Source organism: Capricornis sumatraensis, chromosome 5 (assembly GCF_032405125.1).
Source record: "Capricornis sumatraensis isolate serow.1 chromosome 5, serow.2, whole genome shotgun sequence".
NCBI classification, from domain to species: domain Eukaryota; kingdom Metazoa; phylum Chordata; class Mammalia; order Artiodactyla; family Bovidae; genus Capricornis; species Capricornis sumatraensis.
Window position 1 is genome coordinate 119,752,946 of NC_091073.1, and position 24,036 is coordinate 119,776,981.

The 24,036-nt window shown below is 45.9% G+C and overlaps 1 pseudogene; it reads right to left on the bottom strand.

The window, feature by feature from the left end:
- Window positions 1-17,942: 17,942 nt before the first annotated feature.
- On the bottom strand, window positions 17,943-23,116 carry LOC138079795 (large ribosomal subunit protein uL4 pseudogene; annotated as a pseudogene).
- Window positions 23,117-24,036: the final 920 nt, after the last annotated feature.

A 24,036-nucleotide genomic window follows, 5' to 3' on the forward strand; every position in this document is an offset into this window, starting at 1 on the left:
AGAGAGCAATATATTTGCAAAGGGAAGTTCTTCCCAGGAAGTTAGTCTGTCCCTGACTCTTGCTGCAGAGCTACTTTGATTTATCCACAAGCCAAACTTTCCCGACAGTAGGGATGATTAAACTGGCCAGCTATTGAAATATGATACAGGATAATCCTGAATGGGAGAAAATACATGACCGGGACAGTCATTCTCCACCAGCACCTGGTGACCCTGGGCCAGGTATTTTGAGAAAATTTATAGGATGAATGGAAAAACAAAAAAGATGGATGGAAATGGAAAAAGAACCCCTGTTCTGAAACCATGGAAAGTCAGACAGTTTGAAGGACACTCTGAGATAAAAATGATTCCTTTGCCAGCATTTTCCTAAGTGATTATGCAACACATGGTATGAAGTAAGTGATATATTTGTCTAAAACAGTGACCAAGCACCAGCTGTGGAAACTCAAAAGTAACGGTCGTGATCATAGAAGTAAAGGTGTGTCAGTTAATTCATTCACTTAGCAAACTTTGTCGAGCACTATTTACGTTATGAGATACTGTACAAAGATCCTGCAAATACAGAGTCTAAAAGGCTGTTCTTGCCCCTTAGGAATTCATAGTCCATTAATATTGTTGTGCCACCATCACCACTGTCCATCTCCATAACTCTTCTTTATCTTGCAAAACTGAAACTCTGTACCCATTGAACAGTAACCATTCTCCACTTCCCACACCTCCTAGAGCTTTCTTTTAGATTAGTTTTAGGGTTACAGAAAAATCGAGCAGAAAGGCCAGCAAGGTTCTATGAACTTCCCCTTCTCCTGCATGCCATTGTTTTGAAGACACTGTAACTAGCAAATAGAGTCATGTAGGGTGGACCATGCATGCTACTCAATGGCAGTGAGGATAGGTGAGCAGTCAAGATGGGTTTTGAGGACAGGTGGTGGCAACTACTAATACGAGATGGTTGGATGGCATCACCGACTCAATGGACATGAGTTTGGGTAAACTCCGGGAGTTGCTGATGGACAGGGAGGCCCGGCGTGCTGCAGTCCATGGGGTTGCAAAGAGTCAGACACGACTGAGGACCTGAACTGAACTGAACTGAACTGATGACAACCACGCTGGGACCGACGTTGGCAGACAGTGGGTGTTGGGTCATACACGGTACAGCAGGAGGTCGTAGAGCAGGGAGTGTAGGGCATCTTGATCTCAGAGGGGCTGAGATGTGACAAAAAGCATGCTTGTTGGGATCCCTGGAATTTATTGCCTTTGTGTATGATCGTGCAATTTAAAATCCAAGGATAGCGTCTTACTGCAGACATCATTATTTACCATATTATGATTAAGTGGCAGTCTAGAAAGTGAAGAGATTTGCTCAAGGTTAGACACATTCAAGGACATTGACCCTGGGCCCAGAGTCAGTAGGGAAATCATTCTGATTGTTTTCTTTTTGTAGAGATAGGATGTCTTAGAGCAAGCTATTCTTAACAATTTTTGAGAAGTCTGTGCAGACACATTTCACACAGGAAGGCAAATCCCCTTGCTCTCCATGTTGGGTCTTGCATGGTTGATAGTAACTGCAGAGGAAGATTTATGGATGTGAAAGTTCAATGGAACAGAAAGGGGTCTTTACGTGTTCAGTTTAGCATGTTCAAATGGTACCTGAGTTTTTAGATAGCAGAAGACAGTTCTGTTTCCTTCTCTTACTCCCTCCTTTTGTTGTTTAGTCACTCAGTCCTGTATGATTCTTTGTGATCACATGGCCTTTAGCCTGCCAGGCTCCTCTGTCCATGGGATTTCCCAGGCAAGAATACTAGAGTGGGTTGCCATTTCCTTCTCTAGGGGATCTTCCCAACCCAGGGAGGGAAGTTGCGTCTCCTGCATTGGCATATAGGTTCTTTACCACTGAGCCATCAGGGAAGCCCTTGCTCTCTTCTACTTGTTAATTTATCCTCAAATGTTATCCCCAAGTCCAGTAGGAATGGATCCCAGTTTTTATTTAAGGCCTTTAAAACACTTCCATTTAAAAACCTCATTTGCAGGGACTATTGATTTAATTAGCCTGAGGTCATTTGTTGGATTACTAACATCTCTGTGTTCTCTTCTGGAAATGGGAATTTTGGTGCAAGGAGAGTTTATTAGCTCAGCTCAGGTGAACAGTTCAGCTAAGATCTCCTGGTGATGTCTACCCTGATTTCCCCCCATTATTTAACTACTTGATTTGCTTGACTCCTATAGTGAAACTGAAGTCGCTCAGTCATGTCCGACTCTTTGCGACCCCATGGACTGTAGCCTATCAGGTTTCTCCGTCCATGGGATTTTCCAGGCAAGAGTGCTGGAGTGGATTGCCATTTCCTTCTCCAGGGGATCTTCCAGACCCAGGAACTGAACCCGGGTCTCCCACATTGCAGGCAGATACCCTTGACTCTGGCACATAAATTATTGGTAACCACTGAAATATATGAAGTTTAGAAGAGATGGTATCACATTGCTGCTGTTATTCCAGTTCACGGAGAAGTTGTATTTGGAGGCTTCATCCTGAATTAGCTGCAGCTTATTAACACCCAGCTGCGGATGTGACTGGTGATGGAAGTAAAGTTCAATGCTGGAAACAGCAATATTCCATAGGAACCTAAAATGTTAGGTCCATAAATCAAGGTAAATTGGAAGTGGTCAAACAGGAGATGACAAGAGTGAACATCAATATTTTAGGAATCAGTGGACTAAAATGGGCGTGAATCAGTTCAGTTCAGTTCAGTTCAGTCGCTCAGTCGTGTCCGACTCTTTGCGACCCCATGAATCACAGCACGCCAGGCCTCCCTGTCCGTCACCAACTCCCGGAGTTCACTCAGACTCACGTCCATCGAGTCAGTGATGCCATCCAGCCATCTCATCCTCGGTCGTCCCCTTCTCCTCCTGCCCCCAATCCCTCCCAGCATCAGAGTCTTTTCCAATGAGTCAACTCTTCACATGAGGTGGCCAAAGTACTGGAGCTTCAGCTTTAGCATCATTCCTTCCAAAGAAATCCCAGGGTTGATCTCCTTCAGAATGGACTGGTTGGATCTCCTTGCAGTCCAAGGGACTCTCAAGAGTCTTCTCCAACACCACAGTTCAAAAGCATCAATTCTTTGGCAGGAATGTGTGAATTTAATTCAGGTGACCGTTATATCTACTACTGTGGGCAAGAATCCCTTAGAAGAAATGAAGTAACCCTCATAAACAAAAGAGTCTGAAATGCAGTACTTGGGTGCAGTCTCAAAAATGACAGAATGATGTCTGTTCATTTCCAAGGCAAGCCATTCTATATCACAGTAATCCAAGTCTATGTCCCAACCACTAATGCCAAAGAAGCTGAAGTTGAATGGTTCTATGATGACCTACAAGGCCTTCTAGAACTAATACCAAAAAAAGATGTCCTTTTCATCATAGGGGACTAGAATGCAAAAGTAGGAAGTCAAGAGATACCTGGAGTAACAGGCAAGTTTAGGCTTGGAGTACAAAATGAAGCGGGATGAAGCCTAACAGAGTTTTGCCAAGAGAACGCACTGGCCATAGCAAACACCCTCTTCCAACAGCACAAGAGAAGACTCTACTCATGGACATCTCCAGATGGTCAATACCAAAATCAGATTGATTATATTCTTTGCAGCCAAAAAGCTTCTCTGTCTTGGAGAAGCTCTATACAGTCAGCAGAAACAAGACTGGGAGCTGACTGTGGCTCAGATCATGAACTTCTTATTGCCAAATTCAGAGTTAAATTGAAGAAAGTGGGGAAAACCACTAGGCCATTCAGGTATGACCTAAATCAAATTCCTTATGATTGTACAGTGGAAGTGACAAACAGATTTAAGGGCTTAGATCTGATAGAGTGCCTGAAGGACTATGGATAAAGATTTGTGACATTGTACAGGAGGCAGTGATCAAGACCACCCTCAGGAGAAGGAAATGCAAAAAGGCAAAATGGTTGTCTGAGGAGGCCATACAAATAGCTGAGAAAAGAAGAGAAGCTAAAGACAAAGGAGGAAATAAAAGATATACCCATCTGAATGCAGAGTTCCAAAGAATAGCATGGAGAGATAAGAAAGCCTTTCTCAGTGATCAATGTAAAGAAATGCGGGGAAAACAATAGAATGGGAAAGACTAGAGATCTCTTCATCTCTTCAAGAAAATTAGAGATACCAAGGGAACATCTCATGCAAAGATGGGCACAATAAAGGACAGAAATGGTATGGACCTAACAGAAGCAGAAGATACTAAGAAAAGGTGGCAAGAATGCACAGAACTATACACAAAAGATCTTAATAACCCAGATAACCATGATGGTGTGATCACTCACCTAGAGCCAGACGTCCTGGAATGCAAAGTCAAGTGGGCCTCAGGAAGCATCACTACGAACAAAGCTAGTGAAGGTGATGGAATTTCAGCTGAGCTATTTCAAGTACTAAAAGTTGATGCTGTTGAAGTGCTGCACTCAATATGCCAGCAAATTTGGAAAACTCAGCAGTGGCCACAAGACTGGAAAAGGTCAGTTTTCATTCCAATCCCAAAGAAAGGCAATGCCAAAGAATGCTCAAACTACCACACAATTGCACTCATCTCACACGCTAGTAAAGTAATGCTCAAAATTCTCCAAGCCAGGCTTCAGCAATATGTGAACTGTGAACTTCCAGATGTTCAAGCTGGTTTTAGAAAAGGCAGAGGAACCAGAGATCAAATTACCAACATCTGTCGGATTATTGAAAAAGCAAGAGAGTTCCAGAAAAACATCTTCTTCTGCTTTATTGACTATGCCAAAGCTTTTGACTGTGTGGATCACAACGAACTGTGGAAAATTCCTCAAGAGATGGGAATACCAGACCACCTTACCTGCCTCCTGAGAAATCTGTATGCAGGTTAAGAAGCAACAGCTAGAACCGGACATGGAACAACAGACTTGCTCTAAATTGGGAAAGGAGTACATCAAGGCTGTATATTGACACCTTGCTTATTTAACTTCTATGCAGAGTACATCATGAGAAATGCTGGACTGGATGAAACACAAGGTGGAATCAAGATTGCCGGGAGAAATATCAGTAACCTCAGATATGCAGATGACACCACCCTTATGGCAGAAAGAAAAGGGGAACTGAAGAGCCTCTTGATGAAAGTGAAAGAGGAGAGTGAAAAAGCTGCTTAAAACTCAACATTCAAAAAACTAAGATCATGGCATCTGATCCCATCACTTCATGGCAAATAGATGGGGAAACAGTGACAGACTTTATTTTTTAGGCTCCACAATCACTGCAGATGGTGACTGCAGCCATGAAATTAGAAGATGCTTACTCCTTGGAAGAAAAGCTGTGACCAACCTGCTGCTGCTGCTGCTAAGTCGCTTCAGTTGTGTCCAACTCTGTGCAACCCCATAGATGGCAGCCCACCAGGCTCCCCCGTCCCTGGGATTCTCCAGGCAAGAATACTGGAGTGGGTTGCCATTTCCTTCTCCAATGCATGAAAGTGAAAAGTCAAAGTGAAGTCCCTCAGTCATGTCTGACTCTTAGTGACCTCATGGACTATAGCCTACCAGCCGCCTCCATCCATGGGATTTTCCAGGCAAGAGTACTGGAGTGGGGTGCCATTGCCTTCTCCATGACCAACCTAGACAGCATATTAAAAAGCAGAGACATTACTCTGCTGACAAAGGTCTGTCTAATCAAAGCTATGGTTTTGCCAGTACTGATATGAGAGTTGGAGCATAATGAAAGATGAGCATGGAAGATTTGATGCTTTTGAACTGTGGTGTTGGAGAAGACTCTGGAGAGTCCCTTGGATGGTAAGGAGACTAGTCAATCCCTCTTTGATTGACTAGTCAATCAGAAAGGAAATCAGTCCTGAATATTCATTGGAAGGACTGATGCTGAAGCTGAAGCTCCAATACTTTCGCCACCTGAAGAACTGACTCCTTGGGAAAGACCCTGATGCTGAGAGAGACTGAAGATGGGAGGAACAGGGTACGACAGAGGATGAGATGGTTAGTTGGCATGACCGACTCGATGGACACGAGTCTGAGAAAGCTCTGGGTGTTGTTGATGGACAGGGAGGCCTGGCATGCTGCAGTCCATGGGGTCGCAAAGAGTTGGACATGACTGAGTGAATGAAGTGAACCTTTCCTGTCCTATTAAGAGGAGTTTCATTCGCAAAAGCTTTGAGTTGCTAAGTGTATTAGTTTCCTAGGGTGGCCACGGCAAAGCACCGCAACGTGGGTGACTGGAGGCAACAGACATGTTCTCTCACCGTTCTGGAATTCAAGGTGTCGGCAGGGCCGTGCTCTCCCTGAAGGCTCTAGGGGAGGGCGCTTTCTGGTTGCTTCTTGCTCTGGAAGTGACCATCCATCCTTGGTGTTCTTTAGCGTGCATCTGCATCGCATTGTCAAGTGGACTCTTTTCCCGTGTAAGTCTCTGTCTCCAAATCTCTTTCCTTATGAGGCCACCAGTCTTTGGATTCAGGGCTCGCCCTAATCCAATGTGATCCTGTCTTAAGTTGATTACATCTGCAGAATCCCTTGGACATGCAAGGCAGCATATTTGCAGGTCCTGGAGATTAGAATGTCGGTATCTTTGTGTGTGTAGGGGGCACTGGTTTGCTTACTGGACCATCTACTATCAAAGTGAAGAAATGCCTACAGGCAGCAACATGGTGGCCATCATGGTGCCTTACCCATGATGGATACTGGATGCATGTTTTTGAATTAAACTGGAGTTCATTCAGAATGTTGCTCTCAAGCTGCCATCAGTAAGAGGAAGGTTTTTGATTGACCTTCCTCCTGGGAAACAGTTGAGTGTGGGGCCATACAGGTCTGGCCCATGGGCTGTGAGCTGAGATTCCTAATGGAATCATGCTGGAGGGCTTTGGGGAGAAAAACCAAAGAATAGGTACAAAGCAGAGGGACAGCAGCTAAGGCAGCAAAACATAACACGTGAGGGTGGGAGGCCTGAGAAGGGAGAGACTAATAATGATGTTATTACTGGTTCATTACGTGAACAAGCGTTCTGTGCAACTACTGTGTTCAGTTCAGTTCAGCCGCTCAGTCGTGTCCGACTCTTTGCGACCCCATGAACCGTAGCACGTCAGGCCTCCCTGTCCATGACCAACTCCTGGAGTCCACCCAAACCCATGTCCATCGAGTTGTTGATGCCATCCAGCCATCTCATCCTCTGTCATACTTGCCCCAAATCAAGAGCTAGCAAGGAGAGTGGCTTTCTTCATTTGTTTATTTATTTGGTTGCATTGGGTCCTAGCTATGTCATGCGGGGTCCTCACTGCCGCCTGCAGGCTCTCCAATTGCGGTGCACAGGCCCCAGAGCTTGGGGGCTCAGTAGTTACCAGATCCGGGCTTAACTGCCCTGAGGCACGTTCCTGGATGGGATATTGAAACGTCGTCCTCTGCATTGTATCGACTGAAAAATAGAGTCACAACCTGAGAGCAGAGAGCTGTTTTATTTGGTGGGAATGTTTAGGACTCGGAGCCCAGAAGACAGCATCCCTGTAGCTCTGAGAAAACTGCTCCAAGGAGGCTGGAGTGGGGGGGCTACATACAAGTTTGAAACAAAGGGAGTAGGCAGTCTGAACATCAAAGATCAGATTCCAAGTTAAGGAATTTAGTATCCTTTGTATGGGAAGATGCAAGCCTCTGGGCTCGCTGAATTTATTCCTTTCATATGCACCTCAGGGCTTCCTCTTGGCTCAGTGGTAAATAATCTGCCTGCAATGCAGGAGCCGCAGGAGACACAGGTTTGATCCCTGGGTCAGAAAGATACCTTGGAGAAGGAAATGGCAACCCACTCTAGTATTCTTGCGAGGAGAAGCCTGGCAGGCTCCAGTCTATAGGGTCGCAACAAGTCAGATATGGCTGAAGCAACTTAGCATGCATGCATATGGGGCCTCAGCTATCTGGGGGCCAAATCCTGTTTCCTTGTTCACCTCTGCATTGGAAAGTAGACTCAACCACTGGAACACCAGGGAAGTCTCAAGTGGGATGACTTCAACTGAGGTCAGTTCAATTGCATGTCCACAAGATCAACCCACTTCACACGTCTCAGTAACATTTCAGTCCTGAGTCTATCTGGCATCTGCTGCTTTTCCCATTGGCCAGGCCCCCAGAAAAGCTAGCCTGAGGGAGCTAAACCCAAGGGGCTGGCTCCCTTTCACCAAATCCTAAACAGCTGAGCTGTCTACACTCAGTTCATTGAGAATAATTTGTTTTGCTTCTTAACAATCAGTTCTTTGATTATTATTATTGTTATTTTTATTGTTATTTTTCCATTTGCAAAATATCTCTTAAAGTGTTGCTTGCAGCTCGGATAAATCGATGGCTTTTAAATTAAGCCCGGTCCAGGATGGCTGTTATGAATTCTCCTGGAGCTGCCCATTGCGTACTGGCAGGAGCACCCAACTGGAGTGAGCCCTCTAGCATTTTAATTGCTGGCTGTTTGCCTTCCTGTTGCAAGACTCAGCCCACAAAGGTATAGCAAGCAAGTTTCAATTAGTTCTTACCCCTGATTTACTGGGTCTATAAAGAACCTCTCCCCGTAGCACTGGGAAAGTAATACCCTTCATGTACTGAAAGCAATACAGAACATTGAAGACAAAGAATCGCCTTGACTAAAGTATGGGCTTCCAGGGTCCCAGGGAAAATTCCTCTTTGAATGATAGTAAATTTTCTTGGGTGGGTTCTTACTGAAACAAAACAAAATAAACTAAAACACCGTGGAGTTCCTCTAAATTCCAGGCTCCTCTCAATTCCAGGCTGGGTGTCATCTCCGTAAGGTTAACACGGAGAGAACACTGCTGAGATTCACTACCTGGCCAGCTTTATTTAGTAGGGGAGCTAGTTCATCAAAATGACATTTGTGAAACTCAGCAAATTAATACACCAGGTTTCTAGTTACTTGGGCTTTGATATCTAAGACTTGGAAGGTTGACACCTTTTGGAAAAACTTGGATAGCTTCTTAAAGAACAGATTCCTGGGCCCAGTCCACTCAGATCTGGTTCAGGAATTCTAGAGTGTGATCCAAGACAACCTTCACATTCCTTTCAGCTTGACTAAACTTTAGACAGACCTCTTCCTGACTCATGCCCTCTGACTTCCCTTTCCTTACAGCATTTACTTTAGAACACTAGCGTGTGTGTGTGTGTGTGTGTGTGAGTGTGTGTGTGAGTGTGTGTGTGTGAGTGTGTGTGTGTGAGTGTGTGTGTGTGTGTGTGTGTGTGCATGCTCAGTCGCTAAGTCGTATCCGACTCTTTGTGACCCCATGGACCATAGCCTGCCAAGCCCCTCTGTTCATGGGATTTCCCAGGCAAACATCCTGGCGTGAGTTGCCGTTTCCTTCTGCAGGGGATCTTTCCCACCCAGGGATCGAACCCAAGTGTCCTGTGTCTCTTGCACGGGCAGATGGATACCTTACCACTGCGTCACCTGGGAAGTCCCTTAGAAAACTTAACATTGTGAATTCTTTCTCTGTCCCTTGAGACGTATATTTTCTAGCTTCTTGCCAGCTTTACAGTCCGGGACTGTCCTTCTTGAGGACAGAGGAGCCATCCCTTTGAAATGCCATCATCTGGAAAGATAATGCCCTGTTTCCCAGTGTCCCTGGGGGAGCGGGGGCCTAACTACAGTAAGTGTAAATTAGCAAACTCAGAAGCTTCATCACATTGACCACCCACTCCCTAACTTCTTCCAGCACTTTTCTACTAGTTCACCCCAGGGATTAAAAACTCTCCTATCATGTTTCAGCTGAGTTGGTTCAATCTCTCTCTCCTACAGCAATAGCCTAGAATAAAGCTTTCCTTGCTTATATATATGCTTATATGTATATTATGTATTTGCACATATACACACACACATATATGTGACTGAGCAAATTTCATGGTTCATATATACATAACTGAATCACTTTGCTGTATATGTGAAATTATCACAACACTGTAAATCTACTATAATTTTAAAAAAACCCTTAAAAAAAGGAAAAAAGTGAAAGTAAAAGTTGCTCAGACATGTCAGGCTCTTTGTGACCCCGTGAACTATACAGTTCATGGAATTCTCCAGGCCAGAGTACTGGAGTGGGTAGCCGTTCCCTTCTCCAGGGGATCTCCCCAACCCAAGGGTCAAACCTAGGTCTCCCACATTACAGGTGGATCCTTTAACAGCTGAGCCGCAAGGGAAACCAAAAATAAAAAGGAAGTAATTGTGAAAAGTAGCTCAGTGGTCAGGGTACAAGCTAGCAAGCCAGGCGGCCTATCTGATCATTCCGTGCAGGTGTGGCTTTGGCCAAGTGATTCACTTCTCTGGGCCTTAGACTCTCAATCTGCTAGATGAAGATAGTAGTGTATACCTTCCAGGCTTTCCTGAGGATTAAATGGATTAAGAGATGCCAAGACCTGAGGATGGAACTTGGCCCCTTGGTGTTGTATAAGGCATTGCCTCTGTCGTTGCACTCGTGACCGGTTTCCTGACAGTCTGGAGGTGAAGGTGAGCCTCTCTGGGAGCTGGGAGGAGACAGTACTGAATGGATATCCTGTCTTAAAAGCATTCAGTCTGAAAGCAGGTTTTTTGGTTTAGAGATGAAGGAGAGGCTGCCTATAATATGTGGAAAGAGGTAGATTCTATAACATTGCAGGTTAGTCTCTCTTCTTCTAGAGAAATACTTACTGGAGTTTTAAGAGACAGGTAACCGAGGACGCCAGTTTGTAAAACCTTGGCCGTCCTTTCTCTAGAGCAGAGTTTCCCAAACAGGCTTCGTTTGAATCGCTGTTTCACAGAATCTTTTGAGAAATGAATTGTTGATTAAATGGAATTTAAAAGGATCTTTTTGTTGCTGGATTCTACAGTCCTTATTTTGCTGATGTACATTGTAAATCTGCAAAAGGAGGACGAGATAGGCAGCACTTTTGAAACTTATTTGAGTTTGTAACCTCTCTGTTTTTAAAATATAAAATCTCTCACGGAACATAGTCAGGTGCCCTGGAGAGGTGTAGATTACCTGCATCGACCTAGCGACATTTTGCAGTCTCAGCAGGGATTCTGCAGCATCAGAAAGAAGTTTTCACCCATTTCCAGAACCACCAAATGGCACTACTGGACGTGGGGGAGGGTATCTATGGGAGTGCAGGGTGGGCGACATCTCAGTGAGCATGCGTTGTTTGTTGGAGTCTCTATTGTTTCAATCAGTACTTTCATGGCTGACGTCATCTCTTTTTGCATTGTGTGGTAATTCCTCCATGTTTGGCAGTCGATTCTATACAACTTGACTTAAATGGGTACTAAAAAGTTTCCTGCCACCAAATCTCTAACTACATCTTCTACCAAACTTTTCTTGGGTTGAGTTATCATTCTGGAAGGCTTGTGGGAGGAGGCACCCCATGGGTACCATTTAACATGGAACGATTGGCCAGATTAGGCTAGGCAGCTGGTAGGGTGTTTGGTCACATGCAAGGCTCCTCAATGGGATGGAAAGAGATGCTGGGTTGGTACCATGACCCCCACGCAGCCTGGGATTGCATCAGAGTTCCTGGTCCTTGAGGGAAGGCACTTCATCATTCACCTCCACCATCTTGCTTATCTCCAGGGCTCAGGTTCCCCCAGCTCCATGCTTTCCCCATGTCACCCCTTTACCCCTTCCTATAAGAAATCTGGGCTTCCCTGGTGGCTCAAGGGTAAAGAATCTGCCTGCCAGTGCAGGAGATGTGGGTTCAGTTCCTGGGTCAGGAAGATCCCCTGGAGGAGGAAATGGCAACCCCCTCTAGTACTTTTGCCTGGAAAATCCCATGGACAGAAGAACCTGGCGGGCTATGGATCCTAGGGTGGTAAAGAGTTGGACGTGACTGAGCATGCACACACAAGGAACTGACTCTTGGCTTGCCACGCTGAAGCTCTGGGTCACTGAAGACCCAAGGTCTGGGGAAGAGATACCGAGTTCTGGCTCCACTGTTACCTCCTCCTCTCGAGAAGTGACTCGGCCCACACACTTGACCCTGCCGCCTCACCTTCTCCTCGAGGCGCACCTCAAGGTTTCCTTTTCCCTCCAAGCATATATTCTGTTCTTACAAGCATTTCCAGAGCTGTCTATTAAAATTGTTAACATCTCCTCCACCGTATCAGCTAGGGTCCGCCAGAGGATGATGCTCTTTAGATTCTAAAATGGGAAAAGTCTTCGTAGAGAGAATTATCGCATTAAACTTCCATTAGGTGAGGACATTATCTTCAGGAAATCTCCAAGTGCAGAAATGGCCAGAATTCTCACCTGCAATAGCATTAAAGTGGAGACTCCTGGGAAGATATCCAGAGATGCTGCAAATGACCTCAGTGCGGCACCAAAGAGAGGTGATCTCAAAGCGCCACTGCTGTTGACCTGGCAAAGCACAAACCACCAGGAATAATGGCTTTCTTTGTTTATTCTGCCTGCAAATTCTGCAGTAGTGCACCTTCTTGAGGAACTAAAAAGCCTCTTGATGAAAGTGAAAGTGGAGAGTGAAAAAGTTGGCTTAAAACTCAACATTCAGAAAACGAAGATCATGGCATCCGGTTCCATCACTTCATGGGAAATAGATGGGGAAACAGTGGAAACAGTGTCAGACTTTATTTTTTGGGCTCCAAAATCACTGCAGATGGTGACTGCAGCCATGAAATTAAAAGACGCTTACTCCTTGTAAGAAAAGTTATGGCCAACCTAGATAGCATATTCAAAAGCAGAGACATTACTTTGCTGACTAAGGTCCGTCTAGTCAAGGCTATGGTTTTTCCTGTGGTCATGTATGGATGTGAGAGTTGGACTGTGAAGAGGGCTGAGTGCCGAAGAATTGATGCTTTTGAATTGTGATGTTGGAGAAGACTCTTGAGAGTCCCTTGGACTGCAAGGAGATCCAACCAGTCCATTCTGAAGGAGATCAGCCCTGGGATTTCTTTGGAAGGAATGATGCTGAAGCTGAAACTCCAGTACTTTGGCCACCTCATATGAAGAGTTGACTCATTGGAAAAGACTCTGACACTGGGAGGGATTGGGGGCAGGAGGAGAAGGGGACGACCGAGGATGAGATGGCTGGATGGTATCACTGACTCGATGGACGTGAGTCTGAGTGAACTCCAGGAGTTGGTGATGGACAGGGAGGCCTGGCATGCTGTGATTCATGGGGTCGCAAAGAGTTGGACACGACTGAGCGACTGAACTGAACTGAACTGCACCTTCTTGAAAAGTGAAAGTGAAAGTCGCTCAGCTGTGTCCGACCGATTCTTTGTGACCCCATGGACTCTATAGTCCATGGAATTCTCCAGGCCAGAATACTGGAGTGGGTAGCCTTTCCCTCCTCCAGGGGATCTTCCCAAGCCAGGGATCAAACCCAGGTCTCCCACACTGTGCGCAGATTCTTTACCAGCTGAGCCACAAGGGAAGCCCAAGAATACTGGAGTGGGTAGCCTATCCCTTCTCTGGGGATCTTCCTGACACAGGAATTGAACCGGGGTCTCCTGCATTGCAGGCGGATTCTTTACCAATTGAGCTATGAGGGAAGCCCAGGGCACCTTGTTGGAGGAAATCAGCTGGACTCCCTCCCTGGAGCGGGAGTCTGGGAAATGTAGCTTCCAGTCCAGGGGGTGGCGAAGAAGGGGAAAGAGTGCCGTGGATCCGTCTGCAGTAGCGAATACAGCTACTTATTTACACGTGGTTTCAGAAGGTGAAGAAAAGGGCAGTTGGATCCAGGCAGGTACAGTGGTGAGCACAGGGAAGTGAGGTGTGTTGGAGACGACGCTGATCCAGTGGGAGCTGAGGGTGCCTGTCACAGGAGAGCGGGCTGAACTTCAGAGGGTGGGTGGGTTACGGATGCCAGCAGTTGGTCCCCTGGAGACCTCGTGTAAGGGAGCCTTGTGATTAGAAAGGCCAGAGGAAGAAGCTCGCTGCAGCCCCCGATGGCTCGCTTCTCCAGGACTTGATTCTGGATTTGGAATGTTCCCCTCTCGCTGAGGGGGTGACAACTTGAAGGAGACAATGTCATCTGGGCAGGAGCAGTCAGCGCTGCTGTGAAGCCCTAGCATTAATGTTTGTGGACTTGTCACCAATTCCACAGGGTCCTGAACAAGGTCAAAGGAAATAGTTCCTCCCCGTGATGAACTGCTGACGCACAAAATCTGTTATTGTTGTTGGAAAAATAAATCTGCTTTTATAGGCTGTTGGCTTTTGAACGTGAAAGCTCTTGGAAATTACACTTGGGTCACTTTTTCTGTTGCCACTTATTTATTTATTTGATACCTGCATTATAATTTATTTTTTATTGGGGGGTGTAGTTGCTTTATAATATTGTATTAGTTTCTACTCTACAGCAAAGTGAACCATCCATATGTATGCATGTATCCCCTCTTTTTCGGATTTCCTTGCCACTAACGTCTTCAAGTGGCTCAGTCATGTCCGACTCTTTGCAACCCCATGGACTATCCAGTCCATGGAATTCTCCAGGCAAGAATACTGGAGTGGGTAGCCTTTCCCTTCTCCAGGGGATCTTCCCAACCCAGGGACTGAACCCCGGTTTCCCGCATTGCAGGCAGATTCTTTACCAGCTGAGCCACAAGGGAAGCCCAAGAAGACTGGAGTGGGTAGCCTATCCCTTCTCCAGTGGATCTTCCCGACCTAGGAATTGAACTGGGGTCTCCTGCATTGCAGGCGGATTCTTTACCAACTGAGCTGTCAGGGAAGCCCACTTAGGTCACCACAGAGTACCAGCTGGAGTTCCCCCTGCTGTACGGTAGGATTTCATTAGCTACCTGTTTTATCTGTAGTGTGTATCTATATTTGTCGTCCTTTTAACAGTGACGTTGTTGAGTGTTGAGTGGTGGATTGTTGCTTTCCTCATAGCATTGCTGATTCTAACCCAACCAATTGCCAATCAGTCAACTAGCTCATCCCCAAAAGCTAAGCTCAGAAGGGCAAGGTTGTCTGTTGGGATAAAGTGGGAGGAATCATAGTCTGGAAGGTTCTGAATTTCTCAGCAATGAGATTGGGCTCAAATCCGTTGCAGCGCTGAGCCTGGGGACATGGGGCAGGTGGGGAAGGGGACACAGGTGTGTTAGCTGCTGTGTTAGAGTTGCCGTGAACTCTCAGGAAAGACCCTAAACCATGTGAATGGGCAGCATCCGGCCCTCCACATGACCCCTTAAGTCTAGCAAAGAAGTGAAACAGGGGGCAGTAGTCCGCCTGCAAAGAGTGATCATTTTTTCCCTGATTGTTCTTTAAAAATTTGATGTTGAGGCTGAAATTCCGAGACTTGAATTTGTTCTCAATCCATACCCCTCTGCAGATGTGTGTACTCGATGGATTACTGGTTGAATCTAAACTGTGGGTGATGAGTGTTACCTTAGAAACTGTGGCTACATGTCCCCTGACCAGAACGGCAGGTTTATAAAGCCTTTGCCTATGGCTCGCAGGTACAATGGGCTTATTAGTGAGACTGACGTGTTGCCTTTATGTTGATTAAATAAAAAGTCTATCAGCAGCTAACAGCCAAATGCTTACAGTGAAAATATTACTGTGGTGGGCATTTGTTCAACACCTGCACTGTGGCCTCAGTAACAGTAACGCTGGTTGCACCAGGCCTGCTCATTTAGGAAGCACTTGCTCACACACCAGTAAAGCCTGAGCCAACCTGCGGGTGAGAAGAGGGGAGTGCCGGCGCTTCAGTTTTGCTTGAAGGTGACAGAACTAACTTTGAGTGAGGTCAGGGTAGGCGTGGGGGTCATAGAGCTACTCCACGGCAGCAAAATTCGTGGCAATACCAAGCCGCCACATTGTTAGCTTTGAAGCATGTTTTGTCAGACCTTTGAGATTTTATTTACTTGGCTTTTTTCCCCTGATCATCACATTTAATGGCATATGTCAGCATAGAATGAAATCTTCTTTCCTATAATCAGATTGTCCTTAGCAACGGGATGGTGGTCTTGGAAACTGTTGATCACATTGTCCTTTCTTCTGGACAGTCTTTAGATCTGTAGATGATCCCCTAGCCTCCTTTTTCTGGGCATCTGCTCTTTTTTTGAAGTCTCAGTGTTTACTATTATTTGTTGTTTCTTAGTCCCACGTCATGCCCAACTCTTTGCAACCCCCATGGACTGCAGCACACCAGGCTTCTCTGCCCTACACTATCTTCCAGAGTTTGTTCAGACTCATGTGCATCGAGTTGGTCATGCCATCCAATCATCTCATCCTCTGTCATCCCCTCCTCCTCCCACCTTCAATCTTTCCCAGCATCAGGGTCTTTTCCAATGAGTCGGCTCTTTGCATCTGGTTGCCCGAGTATTGGAACTTCAGCTTCAGCATCAGTCCTTCCAATGAATATTCAGTACTGATTTCCTTTAGGATGGACTAGTTGGATCTCCTTGTAGTCCAAGGGACTCTAAAGAGTCTTCGCCAACACCGCAGTTCAAAAGCATCAATTCTTCAGTGCTCAACTTTCTTTATAGTCCAACTCTCACATCCATGACTACTGGAAAGACCATAGCTTTAGCTATACTGATCTTTGTCAACAAAATGATGTCTCTGCTTTTTAATATGCTGGCTAGGTTTGTCATAGCTTTCTGTCCAAGGAGCAAACATCTTTTAATTTCATAGCTGTAGTCACCATCTGCAGTGATTTTGGAGCCCAAGAAAATAAAATCTGTCACTGTTTCCATTTTTTTCCTTTCTATTTGCCATGAAGTGATGGGACCAGATGCCATGATTTTAGTTTTTTGAATGCTGAGTTTTATACCAGCTTTTTCACTCTCCTGTTTCACCTTCATCAAGAGGCTCTTTAGTTCCTGTTTACTTTCTGCCATTAGAGTGGTATTTTCTGCATATCTGAAGCTTATTTTTCTCCCTTCAATCTTGATTGATTCCAGCTTGAGATTTATCCAGCCCATCATTTCGCATAATGTACTCTGCATATAAGTTAAATAAGGAAGGTGACAATATACAGCCTTGACGTATTCCTTTCTCAATTTTGAACCAGTCTGTTGTTTCACGTCTGGTTCTAATTGCTGCCTCTTGATCTGCATACAGATTTCTCAGGAGGCAGGTAAGGTAGTCTGGTATTCCCATCTCTTTCAGAATTTTCCACAGTTTGTTGTGATCCACACAGTCAAAGGCTTTAACATAGTTAATGAAGCAGAAATAGATGTTTTTCTGGAATTCCCTTGCTTTCTCTATGATCCAACAAATGTTGGCAATTTGACCTCTGGCTCCTCTGCCTTGTCTAAATCCAGCTTGTACGTGTAGGAGTTCTTGGCTCATGTACTGCTAAAGCTTAGCTTGCAGGATTTTGAGCATTACCTTGTTACCATGTGAAAGAGTGTAATTGTACGGTGGTTTGAATGTTCTCTGGCATTGCCTTGCTTTGGGATTGAAAATGAAAATCGACCTTTATCAGTCTTTTGGCCGCTGCTGAGTTTTCCAAATTTGCTGGCACACTGAGTGTAGTACTTTAACAGCATCATCTTTTAGAAGTTTAAATGGCTCAACTGGAATTCCATCACCTCCACTAGCTTTGTTCATAGTGATGCTTCCTAAGGCCCACTTGACTTCACACTCCAGGATGTCTGGCTTTGGATGAGTGACCACACCGTCATGGTTATCTGGGTCATTAAAGCTTTTTTGTACTGCTCTTCAGTAAAAAGTGCTAGAATACCCAGAACACTCTTCTGTGTAGTCTGGCCGCCTCTTCTCCTCTTAATCTCTTCTGCTTCTGTTAGGTCCTTACTGTTTCTGTCCTTTACCGTACCCATGCCTGCATGAAATGCTCTCTTGACATCTTCAGTTTTCCTGAAGAGACCTCCAGTCTTTCCCATTCTATTGCTTTCCTCTGTTTCTTTGTTCTCTTCTTCATGCTTCTCATTGCCTCTTTGTTTAGGTCTTTATTCAAAATTGGCTGTCCAGACTGATTTGGTGTTACATAAACAAAATTAAGTCTACGCAGCAGCCTTCTCTTCCTCTGCGGTGGGTTTCTTTCCTGTGGGCTTCTTTTCAGCTGCTGGTTTCTTGGTCCCTGTGGCCTTTTTTTCCTACTAAAGGCTTCTTCAACGTCATATCACCAACAGCTGTCTTTGTTTCTCACCACAGACTTCTTGCCTGAACCCCCTTCTCATCTGATTTCACGTCCAGTGCCGCTGCTGCCCTATCCATCCAGATTCTGTGGCTCTTGGCCTGTCCAAGAATGGTGTTCTGGTGCATGGTCTTTGCATATGGGTTGAGCTTCAGCACGATTCTCAGGTTTTCCAGTGGAATTTTCCTTCAGGACTCTGCGATGAATCTTCTTGCGTGGTGCTTAGAGCTCTCTTTGGATTTCTGGGCTTTTCAAGATCCTGCTGAGGTCTGTATTCAGCATCTTGTGCCCAGGGAGGCTGCTTGATGCCAAGTGCCATAGAGTTCATCCAAGTTCGGAAGGCCCTTTTGGTCCAAATGCAGAAACGTCCCACATGACCACCAGGAGCAAGTTTCAGAATGTTCAGCTTCCTTCTATTAAGCAAAGTAATTCCAGGGATGTTTCTGAAGGCCGTGATGGTACCATTGTCCTCATTCTAGATGAGGCAGGGTCCCCTGTGCTGGATACGGCGATGATTTCTCATTTTGTCTTTGCCAGCTCTGATTTGCTAAGAGATGTCAACCTTTCTGATATCATTTCAGGCCTTAAGTTTCTTCAGAAGCAGAACAGCCTCCTTGGTCTTCTTGCGGCCTTACACTTTATCTTCGACTAGCAAAGGGAGTTCAGAAACAACGGACAGTGACCTTTAGACACGACTGGCACGGGTAAGGCCAAGGCAGCCGGCACAGAGCAGATGGCATCTCACTGCTGCGCTGGTGACAGTGTTGCCAGGACTTCGTGGGTGTGAACACGCGTCCCCCACGACACATATTTCCAGAAGCACCCTGGCCAGAACGGTGAGTCCTGCCCCCTCGAACCCTGGGAATTCGAGCCACAGCTCTGCCGGTACCCTAAGCCTTGGCATGGGTTTGATGACCTGCTAATTCACTGACAGCGTAGGGCTGTCTGCTGTTTCTCCACAAGTTGGTGTGAACACAGTTAACAATATCTGGTAGAATGGGAGCCTTGAACACAGCAGGCATAATGACCTTTTGGCCAGATGGCTCTCGCTTTTTGGAGCACACGTGCCAATGGCAGGGAGAGGGGCAGGCCACGCTCCTCTCCTGTTTTCCTCTATTTCTTTGTATTGCTCACTTGAGAAGGCTTTCTTATCTCTCCTTGCTGCTCTGTGGAAATCTGCATTGAGTTGTGTATATCTTTCCCTTCTCCTCTGCCTTTTGCCTCTCTTCTTTCTTCAGCTCTGTGTAAAGCCCCCTCAGACAGCCACTGTGCCTTGCATTTCTTATTCTTTGGAATAGTTTTGATCACTGCCTTGTGGACAGTGTTAGGAACCTCTGTCCCTACTTCTTCAGGCATTCTGTCTGCCAGGTCTAGTCCCTTGAATCTATTTGTCACCTCCATTATATAATCATAAGGGATTTGATTTAGGTCACACCTGAATGGTCTAGCCTCTTTCTTTAATTGAAGCTTGAGTTTTGCTATAAGGAGCTCATGAGCTGAGCCACAGTCAGCTCCAGGTCTTTTGTGCTGATTGTATAGAGCTTCTCCATCTTTGGCTGCAAAGAATAGAATCAGTCTGATTTCAGTATTGACCGTGTGTAGAGCTGTCTCTTGCTACTGTATTTATCTATTCTTTTTCAAATTCTAAATATCACAGCGAATTTCTTTTATCAGCACTTATACACACTTTCAACAATGTGTACAGTTTTGTACTTTTTTCTTTTTCCCTCCATTGTTTGATTATATTTATTCAAGTGGAATTTTGTGTCTCCCGAAGCTTTGAGAATTTAAAAATCATCATTGAAGACAGTTTTCCACCCTGGGTTACAACCCTTTTCTCCAGAGGCAGCTCTCACTAGATTCAGAGAACCAACCCCTCCCCTTTACACTTGGACTGAGGGTCAGTGTCCCCCCTGAAGAACTCCATCCTGGCTAACTCATCTTCCTTTGCTGATTTCTCTGAACCCTGCAGCCAACTTTGGGAAGACACCTTCGTTAAACATCCCTAATTTAATTTTTGAAGACGGGCTATTCATATCAGTGTCCTGACCGACACAGTCACTGGTGCCTGAAGAGTGGGAGGCAATTGGAATTTCAAAAGGGGACCCTGGGATTCAAGCTCATGCCTGGCTTGAATGTATCGATTATCTCCTCATGGTGAGACAATGGCTTTGAACAGAATAGGCTGAGCCTATGAGAAAGGTACATTGGACACCAAGGGGGTGTGGTGTCAGTTTATGATAGTTACAGTGAGGAATGCGGGAAACATGACAAGTCAAGGAAAGGATGAAAAAGACCTTGTTTCATTCATTCTCAGTGAGCCGTCTTAGCGATTCCATAGGAGCATCTGGCCTTGAGGAACGACTCTAGTACTTCGAGTCAGAAAAAGACAGTTCTGATTCCATTTCTTCTAATAATTTACTCTCTGACCTTGGGAAATTAGTCTTGCACTTTGAATGGCACGTGATTCTACATGAATGCAAGTTATTTCTATTCTTATATTTCTCTGTCTCTCTTTTTCATCACTACCTAACTTAGAAAGTATCTCTTTCTCTATATTTCCTTAAACATATTTTGAAAGCTCTGTGTTATGACTTGTCGGAAACAACGCTATTAGAGAACAAGAACCCACTGGAAATGCCGTGATTTTCTCTGCTGGAGATGGCAGAGCTCGGCACTCTAGTGCCGATGGAATTAGATCTGAGAAGCCAGCAAGATTCTACACTCTGGACGAAACGAGTTAGGTCCAGCCTCGGCCACGTTACCTGCTGAGAGACGGTCTTCACCGGCTCAAGGGGAGAAAGGCCCTGGGGCAGATGTGACTGGCTTAGCTGGGTTTGCTTGTGGCTCAGGGGTGCTTTGGGCAGGGGGTGATTGATGCTAGGGATAGGGGAGGGGAAGCTCTCCCCGGCCCGGTGCACGCCACTGCCTGGACCAGGTTCCGCTGAGGCTCGGTGCCTCTCCCGCCCTCTTCCTGGCCTCCCTTCCTGCGGCCCTCCCTCCTCTCTTCCATCTCTTCTCTCCTTTCCACGTTCTTTCCCACCCTTTGTCCTCTCTTTGCTCCTCCTTCCCTTCACCTCCATCCTGGTTCTACCGCCCGCAGCTCATGCCCTGCTCCTGACCACACAGCAGCCTGAAAACCCTGACTCCCCCTTGCAGAACCAAAGCCCAAGTGGTATGTTCCCAACCCAGAAGGTCGGGGTGTACGGAAGCAGTCATTTTCGATTTCCGTAAGTGCAGCCAAGAAGAATGCCCAGTTTAAAGCTGGTTCACAGTGTCCGTACGTATTGTTCCCTGGCAGAAAGACTGATGCGTCTATGTGTCCTTAACTGTTCCTCAGACCAGGGCACAATAAAAATAGGGCAGCGGGGGATAAATTACAGGATGGGTGAAAATGTACACAGGACTTCTGCAGTTTTGTCTGAATCAAAGCCTGGCTTCTAATCAATATAATGTATTTTTTTATTATTAAATAGCCCATTATAATATAATAGAGCAATAAATACTGATAAAAGTGTTCCCAGTGAGCAATTCCTTTTGGAATAATGACTATTTGATTATAGAATGGTTTGGCTTTTAATTTACACCAGCACTTAATGTGTTCCTCTTAACTTAATATTCTCCTAGTGCTGAGTGGAGTCCAGTCATAGGAAGTGATAAACGTGCGCTGCTGGGAACTTCATTAAGAAGCAGCTCCGGTGTGGGAGCCACTGTGAGTCCTGTGGTCCACCGGCTTCCAGATCAATCCAGAGAGAGACTTGCTGCTGGTGTTGCTGCTGGGGCCCAGCCAAGGCCCAGGGGATGGAGTGCCATGTGCTTCTGTTCACCTTTAACTTTCTTTATCTGTGGACTCTGGATAACATAATATCTGGGCATTTGATCATTCAAAAGACCTTTAAGAGCCTTCTATGTACCACGCCTACATTAAGCAGTATTTAAGGGCAGTGTTGAAAGAAAACAAACAATAAACCAATCACAAAACAAGAATCCTAAAGGTGAGGGAACAATGCAAAGAAATAGAGGAAAACAATAGAATGGGAAAGACTAGACATCTCTTCAAGAAAATTGAAGACACCAAGGGAACATTTCATGCAAGGATGGGCACAATAAAGGACAGAAACAGTAAGGACCTAACAGAAGGAGAAGAGATTAAGAAGGGGTGGCAAGAATACACATAACTGTACAGAAAGGTCTTAATGACCTGGATAACCATGATGGTATGATCACTCACCAGAGCCAGACATTCTGAAGTCCGAAGTCAAGTGGGCTTTAGGAAGCATCACTATGAACAAAGCTAGTGGAGGTGATGGAATTTCAGCTGAGCTATTTGAAATCCTAAAAGATGATGCTGTGAAAGTGCCGCACTCAATATGCCAGCACATTTGGAAAACTCAGCAGTGGCCACGGGACTGGAAAAGGTCAGTTTTCATTCCAATCCCAAAGAAAGGCAATGCCAAAGACTGCTCAAACGTGACTGAATGACAGTGAAGGTGAGTGGGATCTTGGAGAGGACAGCCACTCCCAGTGGGATCTGCTTCATCTGGAGCCCGACCTTCTCTCTTTCCTTCCCCACCTCCCACAGCTGCGCCTAGGGACCGCTTCTAGTTCCAAAGATGCAGGCTGGGTCTCCTGTACCCAGTATTCCAGGCATTGGACCAGGGCAGCCACTCCATTCTCTGGGACAGAAGAAAGCGAGAATCGTGTAGCTAGAATTGCTGTTTTCCTGCGTGACTTGTCGGCTAACTAGGCATTGAACATCGTTGTTCTCAACCTCAGGACATCAAAAGCTGAATTCACCATTCACTGAATTCACCGTGCCTCCTAAAATATCCTCCTCCTCTTGTCTTACGCGTTTGTATTGGGTTGGCCCAGAAGTTCATTTGGATTTTTCTGTATGATGTAATGGAAAAACCTGGGTGGACTTCTGGGCCAAGCCGATGGGGAGATGCTCCGCAGGGGTGTGCTGCTAAACGTGTAGCCACAGGCTCTCAGCAGTTCTCCGGCTGACCAGAGCTTAGGACTCAGTGCTTTCACTGCCATGGCCTTGGGTTCAGTTCCTCACCGTGGCGCTAGGGCCCCGCGAGATGCATGGTGTGGTCAAAAACAAAGGCACTGGGCTCTTTTTTAAAGAAGAAGAGTTCTGATTTCCCCGGTGCAAATGTTCCCACTGGGTCCGGCCAGCTTCCCACGTGGTGTCCTGATGTGAGGATGGGAGAGAGACTCCCGTGGGCTCTTGGGGGCTGGGGTGAGCCAACCTTAGCCACGTGCTCACTGCACCACCATCCAGACCATTTGAGCTGAAGATCTAACCTGCAGCTTTGAGTCTTCATTTCCCTTTCTTCCAATGACCAATGTGGGGAGAAAAGGCTGACTTTCCCCTGTGTCCCAAGCCCTTTCATGGCCCCGGCACACTCAGGCAAGCTCGCCACCAGGAGCGGAAAATGTTGGCTTAAAGCTCAACATTCAGAAAACTAAGATCATGGCATCCGGTCCCATCAGTTCAGTTCAGTTCAGTTCAATCTCTCTGGCGTTGGTTAGTTAGGGGTCCATAATGCGGCTCTTTTGGAATGTGGGGGACCACACCCAGCTGTCACCAGGAGGGGACCACCACCAGCATTCAAATGGTAAGCTCCAGGGACACCTTTGGGTGTCCTGGAAATTACTGTCCAAGGATTCTATCTTAGTCAACATGATGTTCAAACTGTTCAAAAAGCTGGAAATTTTGTTTAATATTTCTGAGCCTAGAACCAAATTCTAGTTTACCTGGAACCGAATTTCAGTTTACTTATAAGCACAGATCATCTGTTGAAGGTGAAGTCGCTCAGTCGTGTCCGACTCTTTGCGACCCAGTGGACTGTAACCTACTAGGCTTCTCTGTCCATGGGATTCTCCAGGCAAGAATACTGGAGTGGATTGCCATTTCCTTCTCCAGGGGATCTTCCCGACCCAGGGATCGAACC